This window comes from Pan paniscus, chromosome 8 (assembly GCF_029289425.2).
Source record: "Pan paniscus chromosome 8, NHGRI_mPanPan1-v2.0_pri, whole genome shotgun sequence".
NCBI classification, from domain to species: Eukaryota; Metazoa; Chordata; class Mammalia; order Primates; family Hominidae; genus Pan; species Pan paniscus.
Genome location: NC_073257.2, coordinates 22,623,176 through 22,636,167, shown reverse-complemented (window position 1 = coordinate 22,636,167; position 12,992 = coordinate 22,623,176). Strand labels below are relative to the sequence as shown.

At 38.3% G+C, this 12,992-nt stretch overlaps 1 long non-coding RNA gene across 1 annotated transcript in view; it reads right to left on the bottom strand.

The window, feature by feature from the left end:
- Nucleotides 1-11,486, bottom strand: part of LOC117974497 (uncharacterized) — a 313,480-nt gene extending 301,994 nt beyond the window's left edge. Inside the window, exon 1 of the long non-coding RNA XR_008619881.1 lies at nucleotides 11,288-11,486. This is a non-coding gene — a long non-coding RNA (uncharacterized LOC117974497). The remainder of the gene's footprint in view (nucleotides 1-11,287) is intronic.
- Nucleotides 11,487-12,992: the final 1,506 nt, after the last annotated feature.

Genomic DNA, 12,992 nt, shown 5'->3' with positions numbered 1-12,992 from the left:
ACCCCCCACACAGTGCAAGGCCCTTCCACCTTGGCTAGATGCTGGAAGCTTATTTGGTAAACTGAGAGCTGCTCCATCCTGCTACTGTCAAGAAACAGCTATTGAACTTTTAAGCACCCACAATGTTAAAACAAGCCTCATCTTTTAGGCCTTTTGGAGACATGAAGGCAAAAACTGTGTTCATCATTTACAAATTTTACTTATGTGCATTTATGCTGTTACTTTGAGACTGGTCTACCTTGATGGGGGCTCCCCCAAACAAAGCACTATAGAATCTGTACAAATTGCAATACAATTGTGTCTCCAGAGAGTCCTTCAATATAGAAACTTCATCAACCTCCTTTCATACCTCCTGCAGTTTCTGGACCACCCATCAAGTCCAACAAGTATCCATGGGATCCTACGCCAAGAAACTGGCCTCCTTTACCCCGTGCTATATACCAATAAAGCAGCCATCGCTGGTCATGTACTGTGCTCCCTGGGAAGTCAAGGCTTTCACATACTCTGAGCTTTGACCCTCTGTTCTCAGCTTGCCATTATAATTTGGGTCATGGAAGCTCAACATAGATGCTACCAAAGAATCCTTGCTATAGAATAAAGCCAGACCTGGGCCCTTTGGCAAATTTCTATGCATGAGGGAGTGGTCTCCCTTGCCCTCAGTCTATTGACAGATGTCATGGTGCTGGAGGAGGTGACCCCTCTCCCAAACACCTTAGTTACCTGGGCAGCCCCTTGTAATCAACTGAGTGGACAACAGTGGGCACTCACATAATTTACAGATGGTATCCCCACCACTACATGCGATGGAGTGCGTGAAGAGCTACTGCTTTTCATCCCTTAACCAAGATGTCCCTAACAAAGGATGGGACCCAAGGATCAGCAAAATCATGCTAGCTTCAGGTGGTGATCTTAGTACTGGATTCCCTGGTCAACAATTAGTGCCATCTGCACATTTTTACACTCTCTTGGGTCACTGCCAGTGCTCTGGTTATCTGATCTGGCCAATGGTAGCCACAATAATATCTTGTGTACAATTGCCCCCTTTGAAGAAAATAACTTTGGGAATCTTTTGCCTCAAAGATATCCAAAATATAAAAGTTGCATGTGTCTTTATACATACTAAAGCCAAACACGAGGCCTTATTAAGACACTCTTCCTCTTTAGAGTTCCAGACATTATTGATCGTGATGTAGGCATTCATTTAACTTCTCAGAATATACAAAGCTGAGCCCTTTAATAAAGTATTCTAAAGGACCCTCCCTTAATGGCCGCGGGCTGCAGGCCTCATAGAGTAGCATGAAGGCTTACATATGCGACTTCAAATTCCATTCAATTTTTTAAAGGCACATTGGAGTCAGCCACTAGTTAAACGTCTGGGGTAAATTGTAATAAAAAGCTCAACTCCGGTTTTTGATGTTTGACTGCTGACAGCCTTCACACAACACTTGTGCCTTTCTGATCCACATGTGGGCAAGCTGATAGGAAGCCCAGCTGCGCAATCCTTTGGTACCAGCAGAAAGTGCAAACCACCCAGCCCGCTGCCCAGGTTGGAGACCCATCACACAGGCCCCATACCTACCAGCATAAAAACCCCAAGATGGTCTCCCTTCTTTTTTCTTAAGCCATTTTTGGTCTAGCAGGACAGTCTGCCTTGTTCTTCCCCAGATGCCTCATATGGAAATAATATGTTTGTTCATAACTTCAGTGTTAACATCTGAACCAAATTTTGGGTAGGAGCCCATCCTGTTTCATCAGAGTGTCTGTAACATGGTCTACAGTTCATTTTAATTTTTCTGAAAGATAAAAGGTCTGTGCCTAATTTTTTTTAACAGAAGGACATTCCAGCACCATTTCTTGAAAAGATTGTCTTGTTTTGTTTTTTAAAATTGGATTTAAATTGGATTGCCTTTGCCCCTTTGTCAAAGATCAGGTGACTTTTTTTTTTTTTTTTTTGTCTGGGTCTATTTCTAGACCCTGTATTCTATTCCATTGGTCTATGTGACTGTTCTTTTGCCATGCCACACATTGTAGCTTTATAGTAAGTCTTAAACTCAGTTATGTGAGTCCTCAAACTTGGTTCTCCATAAATTAGCTATTCTTGGTCTTTCACCTTTCCATATAGACTGTACAATAAGTTTGTTAATATCTACTTGACATCTTTATTTTATTAAGTCTTCCAATATGTAAGTAGAGAATAGCCCTCCATTTATTTAGATCTTGCTTGATTACTTTCAGGGTTTTGTAGTTTTGTACATACTTTGTTAGATTTATGCCCAAATATTTTATTTTACTCATGCCAATGTAAATTACATTTTGGTTTTAATTTTAAACTTCAACTGAGCATTATGGACATATAGGAAATCAATTGACTTTTGTATATTAATCTTGTATCCTGTAACCTTGCCATAAACACTTATTAGTTTCAAGAGATTTCCTCTACTCTCATCTCACCCCTATTTTATTTATTTTTTTTATTTTCTACATAGACAATGAGGTCATGTGTAAAAAAACTATTTTTTTCATCTTCCCCAATCTGTACATATTTTATATCCTTTTCTTATCTTATTGCATTAGCTAGGACTTCCATTATGATGTTGACAGGAGTGAAGAAAGGAAACAACCTTGCCTTTTCCTCAATCTTAGAAGAGTATCTAATTTCTTACCATTAAGTAAGATATTAGCTGTAAGTCTTAAAAACATGTTATTCATCAAGTTGAGGAAGTTCCCCTCTGTTTCTATTTTGCTGAGAGTAATTATAATGAACAGTTATATAGATTTTCTAAAATACTATGACATTATTTTTCTGCTTCAGCCTGTTGATGTGGTATGTTACCCTAATTGAATTTCCAGTGTTGAACCAGCCTCCCGTATCTGGAATAAATTCTATGGTGTTGTGGGTATAATAATTTTTACACAATGTTGGATTAATTTGCTACTATTTAGTTGAGGATTTTTGCATATATGTTCATGAGGGATATTGGTCTGTATTTCTTCATTCTTTTAATGTCTTTGTCTGACTTTAATATTAGGGTAATGCTAGCCTCACAGAGAGAGTGAGAAAATGCTCCCTGTGCTTCTATCTTCTAAAAGAGATTATTGATATCATTTATTTTTAAACATTTGGTAGAATTCACCAGTGATATCTGAGCCTCATGCTGTCTTTTTGAAAGATCCTTAATTATTCATTCAATTTTTAATAGATTAATGGTACACAATCCACACGCCTCAGCCTCCCCAGTAGTTGGGACTACAGGTGCATGCCACTATGCCCAGATAATTTTTCTATCTTTTTTGGTAAATATGCAGTTTTGCCATGTTGCCCAGGCTGGTATCTCTTCTCTATGAGTGAGTTTTGAAAGCTTGTGTCTTTGAAAGAAGTGGTCTATTTTATACAGTTTTAAATTTGTGGCCGTAAAGTTTTTTATTGTATTCCTTTATTACCCTTTTACTTTTCATGGTGTCAGTTGTAAGGATCCTTTTTCATTTCTGATATTAGTAATTTGTTTCCTTTTTTATTCTTAGCTTGGCTGGAGGCTTAGCAGTTTTTATGTTTTCAAAGAACCAGCTGTACTGTCTGTTTTATCTAATTTTTGTTTTCCATTTAATTGATTTCTGATTTAATTCAATATATAAATTATAAAATATGTTCAAAGTTATATTGTGGAGGTCTATTTATATTTGAAACTGAATTCTAATATTAATAGCAAAGTCAAATGTCATATCTTGTTCATATTACTAACATGGTTAAGGTGATTAGATATAGGTAGGAATCCATACAATCTCATAATCATTGACTTCACTCAATTTTGGGAGTGGCAGGAATGATGCTGCAGAATGCATTTAGATTTGAAACTTCAAGGAAAAAGCCAAAGACAATTAACAGGATTTGGGAAAATATCACCTGAAGCTAAATTTTGGTGCATTACTAGTTTCATCTTATTTTCCATTGTGTCTTCAACCTCAGAACATTATGGATGCAACGAATAAGACATACATAAAATAAATGAGTGGTGGAGAAGTAATTTGTTGTAATATTTTCTCAAGAGCAAATTGGCAATATATTTCATGACCCTTAGATTTTTCAAGTTCATTGATTACACTTTTCAGAATCTTATCTCTGATTTTCCTAATATCTTCAAAGAAAAATCTACAAGAATATTAACTATTGGGTTATTCATAAACATGAAACAATATAGACTAAGTAAGAAAATGAAAACAAATGTATAATTATAGTATGTATAAATGAAATATTACATACCCTTCAAAATTATGATTTCAAATAATTAAATCCATAAATTTGTCTTCAAATTAAATGTTGTAAAGTATAAATTTATGAAGAAAATAAGGTCAATCTTATGGAAAATAAGACTGAAGGGAAATGTTAATTGTGTTTTCCTGAATGATGTGATTGCAGGTTATTTTATGAGGATTAATTTTCCAGTTTGTGTTGGCTATCATTTTATTAATATTTTGAACTTTCTTTTAATTAATTTCCTTTAATTTCTAAATTAAGAACGCCTTATTTTTATGAGAAAAATATTAAATAATATAAAGGGGACATTTCATAATGCTACTTTCTTCCAAATTTACTCCTTTAAAAATTATAAAAAGAGTAATTTTGAATTCTTAAGGTTTCAAAAGCTTGTGACTAGAAATGAAGACTTTGAACTATTTATCCAGATGGTAGAAAACCTTAGCCATAGAGAAAAAAAGAGACAAGGATTAGAAATTTTTCCATTTCATATAAAATCTGTCACTTTCAGCATTGTCAAAGAAGGGATCCTTAATAATGATATAAATTAGTCTTTGCTGTAATAAACCCCGGAGCAGGCTTCATATAATTACCTGCATAAGAAATAGCTTAATGGTACACCTAACCTTGGACTATGGCACCTGCAAATTGGTGCGTCTGTTCTTCTGACTTTTCACATGCAGCTCTGATTTGCAATTGCTATTTATATTTTTGGTCCACGGTGTTTGAATATGTCTTGGCAATAGGAAGGGCCACTCACTGTACCTTATTTCAGCTGTTCAAGAGGGAACTGCCTATATCATTGAGATCCTAATGAGAGCAGAAAAATGAGAATCTTAAATTTATCATGCAGTTTATAGTTTCAGACAGAATATTCCAAACAAGACTTCCCAATAGGGTAAAAACAAAAATAACTACTGTTTTAATCTGATATGGCAAACAAATATACAGAAGCTTCTCTTTACTTATGAAAATATTATTTGTAAGTTGAAAATGAAATGGGACTTTGAATATTTGGAGAAACTCACTCTAAAATCTCAAGGATGTGATGGAACCTTTATTTAACTATCATGATGTAAAAAAATAGATTGTAATTGAAAAATAGCTTTCGTCTGTTTAGAGTTTTCTGAGACACTCATTATTTGTACTTCTCTTTTGATAATGGGATTATGAGGTTTGACCTTCCACTTAGAGATGAGAAAATCTAATCATGAGTTTATATTCCTTCATATTTCTACCAGCCAGAGGACTGCCTGAAGAGGAAAGCTATGTAAGTGTTCTCAAAATTGTGCAACTTGACCTTTATTTTCCTGATTGCAATTCCTGAACATTGAGGCTGTGCCTGCCTACTCAAAGTGCTACTTTTGAGACAAATGGATCAGCCTGTTTCATGTCCATATTCATTAGTGAGTATAGGCTGGGTTATCCTGCACTAAGAACAAATTCCCAAATCTAGACCTTGAAACTCTGTTAGTTAATTATTATACATGCTGTTTGCTACGTGCCAAGCATGCCTGCCAGGGCAGTAGTCTTCCATGTGATGACTCCACGTAACTTCTCCATACCATCAATTGCATTCATGAGAGCCACAGCAGAAGAGAAGACTGACAGATGTATACAAGGAAATGCTCCTGCCCAAAGTGACACACATCATTTCCACTCACACTTTTTGAACAAAACTAGTCACACAACCACACTTAATTTGAAGGTCAGGGTAAAGAAGGGCACATGGACATACAAACCCACAGTACATCAGGTGTTCCTGGTGTAAACCAGAGATACACAGTTGTATCATCTGTCACGTCTTGCACTTGAGATTTGCCAAAACCCGGAAGTATTTATCATTAGTAAATAAAAAATGTGCTGCCTTGATTCCATGTTTGCATTTGACAGAGGTGAGACATGTAGGCTCTGTGTGCATATTTTTATATGTTAACATATATAACTAGTTGGAGACAAACAATATTCAAGCATGTGCTATATGATCCTCCTAATTGTGAATGTCACCTAGACTTATTCTCCAAGAAAAAAAAAAAAATCTGTCAAAAGCATTTGAAAAAGTGATGATTCCCTTTAGTTGCCTAGTACAGGTGAAAGATCATTGATTATAGAGAAAAATCTCGATTTTAATTCTAGGTTTTCAGAGTGCCAGGTAGCTTTCATATATTGACTATATATATAAAAAATTGATTATATATATATAGTTTCTATTTTATTGTTAGGACTAAATGGGGCACACATACATGAAAAGAGGCCACAACATTGTTTGGCAGATACAATGGCTGAGATTAGAGCCATATCAGCCTGACTGTTCCTCACTTAAGTGCATCATCGCTTTTTAAATGGTTAAATATCTTACATCTCATCCTAAGATATAAAATAATGCATGTAAATAACATAAAAACAAATGCTTAGGATAAAACACATATAAAAGCAGGAAACATGGACAATTCATTTTTTTAGAAAATAAAATATTTTATGGAATAAAATATTCCATATATTTGAAAATATATGTTACTGTTGTTACATTATCATGGTAAAAGTTACATGGTAGCAACTTCTACCATGACATTATAAGATACGGTTTATTCTCATGAATATCTAAGAACATAATATATAAGAAGTGATATCATTTATTCTTATACCTGTATATATATTCTTATCATGTATCACTCAGAAAACATGAAGTTATAATTATACACTGGTAGCAACCTCTACCACGACAGTATTAGTTCTAATAACATCCTAATACTACTTTTATCACAGCATGTAAATGAGACATCAAAATTATAAAGTATACCATACACAACTGAATACGAGTTGCCATCATCTAATGAGTCATTAAAGCCTTCCCCTTCCCAGACCCAGCATGATCCACCTCTGGGATTCTGAACAAAACAACTGTCCTCTGCCAGCTGCTCCTCACCAGCAGTTCAATGTTTTGTTTTGCGAAGTGATGATGTAAGGTCAAAAGCTGTTCTCCGACCCAAGGAGTTACAGATTGGAAAAACACGTTTCACGTTCTGTTAATGGTTTTTAGACCTGAAACTTTGAGTTTACCCTCTGCTGCAATAACAAGGTACGTGTATTTACTTGTCTTTTGCTTCTTATGACGATGAGATTGTTTAATCTATTAACCGTTTAAACTTTAGGTCATGGCTTACTTTGCAGACTCACAGATTTGTTCTGTCACATTCTCTAAGAGAAAAATTATTTTGTGAGTGAACCACAACTAGATTTAAAATACTGGCTCAGTGACATGGCCCATTGGTTTACAGAATAAATGAAGTTTAAAATTTTTCTCTCATGCTAGAATTATCAACAGATATTTACAAAATAACTTTTCATAAAGCTTTTATAAATATGCTCAAAGAATAGCCCCTCTTTGGATACACATAAGCTGTAATGAAGAAGGATAAGGGAAAGGAAACTCACATTTATCGAGCCTTTCTGTATTATTCAGTTCCAAATACTTCTTGATGTTTTGTAAGTATTTCCAAACAAAACGTTTACCAACACCCAAACATGCACACAGCTGTATTCAGTAGAACTAGAATTGAGGATTGTGTCCCTCCGAAATCCATGGTCCTTCCATTGCACCCAGCAGTGGGAGGAAATGGCACTATTAACACTACCATTAATGCAACTGCAGCTACCACCATGTCAACTTCAACAACAAGGTAAACACTAGCATTCACTCTATTGAGTTCTTCCTATATTTCAGGCAATAATTTTTAACTCATTTCATTTCATTTAATCCTCATGAGCCTCTGAGTTGGGCACCATCATCCTTGGACCCATTTTACAGATGAGGAAATTGTGATTTATTTATTTTATTTATTTTTTTTGAGATGGAGTCTTACTCCTTTGCCCAGGCTGGAGTGCAGTGGTGCAATTTCAGCTCACTGCAACCTCCGCCTCCCAGGTCCAAGCAATTCTCCTGCCTCAGCCTCCTGGGTAGCTGGGATTACAGGTGCATGCCACCACATCCAGCTAATTTTTGTATTTTTAGTAGAGACGAGGTTTCGCCATGTTGGCCAGGCTGGTCTCGAACGCCTAACCTCAGGTGATCTGCCAGCCTTGGCCTCCCAAAGTGCTGGGATTACAGACGTGAGCCATCGTGCCTGGCCAAGCAAATTGTGATTTGGAGAGTTCATGAGATATTTGCCCAACATTACACAGCAAGTAAGTCAGTTAATGGTGGATAAGGAATTAAAACCTGTGTCCATTTGACATCAAAGTTAAGATTCTAAACCACTGCTTAGCAAAACTCAGAATCATCACTGACAAGTGGATTTCCTTCCTCAGTTTAATAGTCACCTGTGACTGAAAAAATATTTGTCCAGTTGAACCAAGGTGGCTACCATGGAGGCTTCTGTGAGTAGAAAGAAGGTGCAGCTCTACATTTTTAAGAATCTGAATGATAATCAGAAATTCCTGATCATTGCAAACCATGATTATTTAAAGGAAAGAGGAGCATCAGACTCATTTGCAGGTTATTTCAGGATCTGTTATGGCTCATTAGCTTTCTCTTCCCTTTCATTTTGCTTTGACGTCTCTGTGAACATTTGTTCACAATTAATCAGGCCCGCCCAATACAAGGTCACAGAGAGTGCCTGGGTTGACACAAACCTACCAGCTCAATGGCTGAAGACAACCCAATGCTTTTTATCCTGCTAATGAGTGGGTTCAGAGAATCTTTTCTATCCAAAAGGCTAGCAGTTCATGGTTCCATATGCTGCTTGGGGCTCTCAGCTGGAGCATGACACCTCAGCAGGGACATGGAACTCATTACCTGTTTTCTGCCAGAGGACAGGTGGCCCGATTCCACTCTCTCAATTCCACAATCTCTTGGGCCTTTCATAGCTAGCTGTTTAATAATAACAACCAGCAGTATTGATTGCACAGGATCACAGATGTTGCCAGTGTCCCGCCCATATCCGTCAGCCCCTGCCAAGCCAGTGTACCCCGGCTGATGTCTAACTGCTGCCTCTGCATGTTTGCATCTGAGGAATTTTCTCTAGTACTGCAAGTCCTCCTGTCAGCACGCATGAGGCCAGAGGTGCCAGGGAGCCAGGACCACGGGAGCAGCCCTCTGTCAATGACTCATGAGAAATGCTATATAAAACTCCAGGCCACACACCCTCCCTAAAACAGGAGGATTCTGAGGGCTGCTTTTTACACTGTTTCCTAAAGTTTCCATGGGATTAGATGCCTCTTGCTGAGACTTAGTCTTTCCTGCCTGCCTCTTTGTTCCTATGTTACTTCCCTGCTTCCCCAATGGGGTTTTTTATACCCTATACAGAAAGTAATTTTCCTTGAATCTCTGTTTTAGTGTATTCATTGGGGAAATACCACAGTTTTTTTTGTTGTTGGTGTTGTTTTTTGTTTTTTTTTTTTTTAAGTTTAGGAAGAGAAAGTCAAATCTAAAAAACGTGAAGAAAGCCATATTTGATGAATAAGTGTGTTTAGTGAATTCAGGGAAAAGAAATTCCAGGCAGAGGGAATGGCATTACCAAAGGCGTGGCTGCTGCTCATGGCAGGCTGTTTCCCTGCCTGCCTCTCAGCACAGCATGCAACCCCAATTCATGCCCCCACACTGCCGAGGCATTAGTTTCCTTTTTCTTTTTCTTTTTTTTTTTTTTGTTTTGAGAGGGAGCCTCGCTTCGTTGCCCAGGCTGGACTGCAATGGCACAACCTCGGCTCACTGCAACCTCCACCTCCTGGGTTCGAGCGATTCTCTTGCCTCAGCCTCCCGAGTAGCTGGGATTACAGGCACCCACCACCATGCCCGGCTAATGTTGCTTTTGTTTTTGTTTTTGTTTTGTTTTGTTTTGTTTGTATTTTTAATAGAGACGAGGTTTCACCATGTGGGCCAGGCTGGTCTCAAACTCCTGACCTCAGGTGATCCAGTTATCTTGGCCTTCCAAAGTGCTGGGATTACAGTTATGAGCCACCGTGCCCGGCCCAGAATTAGTTTTCTTAAGGGACAAAGGGTCAAAGGAGGAGAAATCCTGAACAAAGTAGTGAGGTCTGAAAACATCATAATGCTTTTTTTTTTTTTTTTTTTGAAATTGACCAGAGATTTAATTCAAGATCATCTTTGCTACCCAGATTCACACATTTTACTACAGAAGATATTGTTCTGAGCTACTAAATAGAAACTGTAAGACCTATCTTCCAGAATTGTTACAAAAACTACATGAGACCATGAAGCTTTGTTGAGATGAAGGTACTGGGGGATTAGTTCTACCTATTTGCTGAGAGATCAGTTCCTCTACCAGCACCTACTCATTTGTGATTAAGAAGACATTGGGGGTTGCTCCTGAAAATTTTAAATTTAGAACTGTACATCCTTACAGTGTAATGTCTTTTTGCTCTTACCATGGGCAATCTTGGCAACATTAATGAATCTCTCATTATCAGATTATCAAATGTGATATTGTAGACTAGATATCAGTCAAGTCTCTGCCAACATTAAAGATTTTTGGATCTTTGCTAAACTTTGGCAATCCTCCAGTGCCCCACAGGGCTCCAAAAATCTAAGTCTAAATGCCTTAGCCTGGCCTTCAAGGCCCTGCCTCATATTCTCCAATCTACTGACTCGCCACTGTCTCTTACACTATCACCAAACACTGCAGCCAGTAAGAGTAACTTCCTCCTTGCTAAGCACAACTGGGCCTTCATGCCTCTGCTTTATGGTCATTGCCTTCACCTGCCAGTGAATTCCACCTACCAGGTCATTTCCACCTACCAGTGGCTCCCTCTCAAAGCTTGGCCTCATGTCAGCCTTCTTCCTAGTTTCACTAATCAGGGGCATTGCTCCCTCCTCTCATTTCTCCTGTGCTCCTTGACACGTTTTATCCTGGATTACAGACATTTAAGCTCATATCTAGTCTCCCCTACTAGAATATAAATCCCTGAGTTAATATCATGCTAAGCTTACACTTCTCTAATTCCCCAGAGCACTGTATCAGTGCACAATGGATGCAGTAAATGCTCTATAAATATTAGTAAGAAAAAATGTAATAGTACCTGCATCTACTTCCCTGGAATTCCCATAAGGTATCCGCAGTTAGGGAGCATTTTAATTCCGTCTTCATGAGAGTCTCTCAGGAATGTATTTAAGTCTTCTGGTTTCTAAGGGGAGGAAAAAAAAAGAAATCTCAGTTTCCTCATCAGATAATAATAGTGCATGCACTTTCTGCTTTATAACCTTTAAAGAAACCATCATCTAATTAATTCAGCCTGGAGATTGGCATAGGAAAAGTGCTCAGTGCACCTTAAAATATTTAACTAAAATTAGCCTTATTTTTATGTTCCAATTGATTATTAAACAATAATTGACATTGACATTAAATGGTCAGCTTAACACCATATATAATAGGAATTACATGTAATTATACATATTATGTAATCCTACATATTAAGTCTATTCTATAAAGTGGTTGCCAGGGTCTTCTTGATGGGATGTCAGGAATGAAAGTCTAGAGTTTCCAAAATATTTAAAGATCCACCTACAAGAGCCTGTTCTGACTTCCACTTTCCAGTCTGGCCTGTAAGAGGCTCAGAAGTGTCCCCTTCATCCTAGTAAGTACAAAACTGAAAAAACTGAAAATTCTCATCGTTCAGCTCCCACTTATAAGTGAAAACATGCAGTGTTTGGTTTTCTGTTCCTGAGTTAGTTTGCTGAGGATGATGGCTTCCAGCTTCATCCGTGTTCCTGCAAAGGACATAATCTCAATCGTTTTCATGGTTGCATAGTATTCCATGGTGTACATGTACCACATTTTCTTTATCCAGTCTATTGTTGATGGACATTTGGGTTGATTCCATGTCTTTGCTGTTGTGAATAGTGCTGCAATGAACATACACGTACATGTATCTTTGTAATAGAATGATTTAGATTCCTTTGGGTCTATACCCGGTAATGGGATTGCTGGGTCAAATGGTATTCCTGGTTTTGGCCCTGTCGTGGAGGGGGTGGCATGTGGGGAGGGAGAGTATTAGGAAAAATAGTGAATGCATGCTGGGCTTAATACCTAGGTGATGGGTTGATAGGTGCAGCAAGTCACCATGGCATACATTTACCTATGTAACAAACCTGCACATCCTGTGCATGTACCCCAGAACTAAAAATAAAAATTAAATTTTTAAAAAGCTGAAAAATTGTCACCTCTTCTTAGAGCTGTCAGAGAAATGAGGGCACAGGGTACACTGCGGCCCCCAAAATCGGAGAAAGAGACAGGACCCAGAGAATCACAACTTACCCAAGCCGAAATCTACCAGCAGAAGCCTCTGCAGGAACAGAGCCAGGATGGGAAAACCTGAGCTGTGACTGATGAATGGCTGGAGGCTCGGTGTGGACGAGTCAGGATAAAAACTCCAGGGAGACTGAGTCACAGGCAGGCTCCCACATTTTGTGACATTTACCTCCAGGAGCTCGACCAGGTCCTCACAGTGAATATTAGAGAAAATCCCCCAGTGCTTCTGGCAGGGAGAAGGGAAAAGGAACCATTTTGAAATATACCAGAGCCTTCTGCTCTTCTTAATGAGGTCTGCTCTCAGGAGAAACTCATTAACAGAGGCTAACCTACTGGGGTTTTATGAGAGTCTGGCTCTCCTGGCCAAAGGGATGTACCCAACTCCAGGCCACTCCAGCCATCCTGTATCACCTCAGGGAGGGAACCCGAGAGCTTATGAAGCTCAGAGTGTGGGGAAGAGGCTCACCAGACACTAA